The 2,345-nt window shown below is 26.7% G+C and overlaps 1 long non-coding RNA gene across 1 annotated transcript; it reads left to right on the top strand.

Moving 5' to 3' along the window:
• The first annotated feature begins 698 nt into the window (after positions 1–698).
• LOC108734834 lies at positions 699–2,083 on the top strand. Its single transcript, XR_003231294.1, has 4 exons — positions 699–821; positions 878–1,046; positions 1,217–1,381; positions 1,446–2,083. It is a non-coding gene; the product is annotated as an uncharacterized LOC108734834 (long non-coding RNA).
• The last annotated feature ends 262 nt before the right edge of the window (positions 2,084–2,345 follow it).

Genomic DNA, 2,345 nt, shown 5'->3' with positions numbered 1-2,345 from the left:
GAGTGATTATTATTTATGGAGTTTTTCACTTTTTTTCGTTCAAAATATACCCAAGTACAGGAACAAAAATCGAACTTTGGGTAAATAATTTTGCTTAATTATTCAATAAATCCAATATCAAATAGTAATCAATAAATGATCTAAATACGCTCTCGTTTGCTTTATTTTTGCCAAATTATAAAATTTTATTGCATTCTTTCGGTGAAAATCGGCCAATTTAAGTTACCTTTGGATCGTTTCTAGACATAAAAAACCGATTTTTACTAATTTTAAACTTAATTAAGTAGAAAATGATTTCAAAACGCAATCGTTTGTCTTATTTTCACCAAAAATGGTGTCTTTTTGCGTTTTTCCGACCTTTACAGATTTTCCTATGCGAAGTTTGAACGTTTGAAAATTTACGTTTTTGTATTAGGAGAGCATAAGAGGCTTAGGATCTTTTGCCGCGAATCCCGCTTGACCGCGGAGAATTAGTGTTATTATTATTGTCTGAAGCTTAAGATGCGTTCAATTTCAGTGAACGGATACATTTAAATGTAAAATAATTAGTTTACCAATAACTAAAGTGATAACGATGATATATTTGAGATTAAATAAAGAGTTCCTTACTACTGCAACACTAAATTTGAAGTTAATTGCCTTTCATAAATATTCGATTTTAAAAGGATAATTGAACGTTGTCACGTTAGTGTTTACATTTTGAAATGTTGCTTTGTAGGTTATTACTTACTAAAATTACGAAAATTTTGCTTTTAAAGAAAGTTTAGAAGTGAATTCTGGTTTCTATCGTATCGTTTTGATAGTTATTATTGAATTTATAGGTAATAGGTGTGTTTAAATTAAATAATCATCCACTTATCGTCTTCTCTTTTTTCAGTGGCAATGCACAAAAAAGAACGTTTGTTTGGCAAGATAGAAATTAAAATAAGACTGGAAAAAGACAAATCTACCTAAATCTAAAGAATCAGTAGCCTATTAACAAGCTAAATGCAATATTTTGCTTGCAACAGACTGTTGTGAATTGTATTTTGCAACAATAAAATACGGTATTTTTTTCATTTATAGGGATTAATATCGTTGCAATTTAAGGCAGAACTTATAATAACTTATTTGCTATCTTGTAGCTTCATTAAAATGCATTAAAATGATGAAAACTATTGGATATTTGAATTCTTTCTGTGCTCCATGTCATATAAACGCGCAGTGTATTTTTAAGTTGCAGATAAACAAAATGAAGTAAAAGGGCAATTATGAGCATGAATTGAGCAAAATAGTTGGTTTTTGTGGTAAACAAATGATGAAAATTGTTTTTTGTACAAATCGTAAACAATTATATCGAGAAAATAGTTTTGTGAAGAAAATGTGGCAATTATGTTGAAGTGTAAGTCGTTACAAAGTGTTTCTGCGTTAAATTACCTTTAAAAACATTGTTTTATCAATTTCAGATGACCTCTAACATTTAATTTAAATGAAAAGTTTAATGAAAAAAAATGTATGCAACAATCAGCAGGAAATTGTCTTCAATATTGAAGGATAATGGATAATAATAATTCAATATGCTGTTGAAAAGTTGTGTGTTGCACATTTAATAATTGTCAGGATAATAACATTCTATTTTCTGTGGACCAACACTGTTTCAATACAGATATCACGAATAACTTTTTACATACCTGTTGGTGTTACAAGGACATCTGATTTATTTTCCAAAATATCCATGCCAAAACTATCAAGAGAATACCTATTTATGATGTAGTTACATGTTACTTACACAATTAAAACATACTTTACTAGTGGGATTACAATGTATAGATTTACAAGAAATAAAAATGAAAGTTTGTTGAATAAGAAGGAAAAAAGTGAAATAAAAAAATTTTAAGCTGAATTTAGGGGGTGTTAAGCAGGGTAAAAGAACATTTAAAAGTTAGAAAATATATGTAACATAGGAGAAAGGAATTTAAGTGTGAGTTTTTAGTTTTAAGAGATTAAAATATAAATTTAATGTAAAAGAAGCAATTAGCATCAGAAATTAAGTATTATTTATTATAAAATACTTTACACAGTCTTATTTGTACTTTATATACAATGCAATGAAAATTTTTTGTAAATTTTACGTTGTATACATTATTTTACTATTAATATAATTTTTGAGCTGTTTAATGTTGTTATTTAAAATAAATTTCATTTAAGAAAATCAAAGTAGATTAGTACTTTGTAAAACAGTTACGCACATATTTTTTATTTGTATTAGTTAAATTTTGATTCAAATTTGAATTTTACCCACAATTTCACATTTTATTGAGTTACCATTTCATACAAAAAAGGTATATTATTAATCATTTATTAAT

The sequence above is a fragment of the Agrilus planipennis genome, unplaced genomic scaffold (assembly GCF_000699045.2).
Source record: "Agrilus planipennis isolate EAB-ADULT unplaced genomic scaffold, Apla_2.0 scaffold74, whole genome shotgun sequence".
Taxonomy (NCBI): Eukaryota; Metazoa; Arthropoda; class Insecta; order Coleoptera; family Buprestidae; genus Agrilus; species Agrilus planipennis.
The sequence above is the reverse complement of the archived record's forward strand: the minus strand, read 5'-3'. Positions and strand labels throughout refer to the sequence as shown.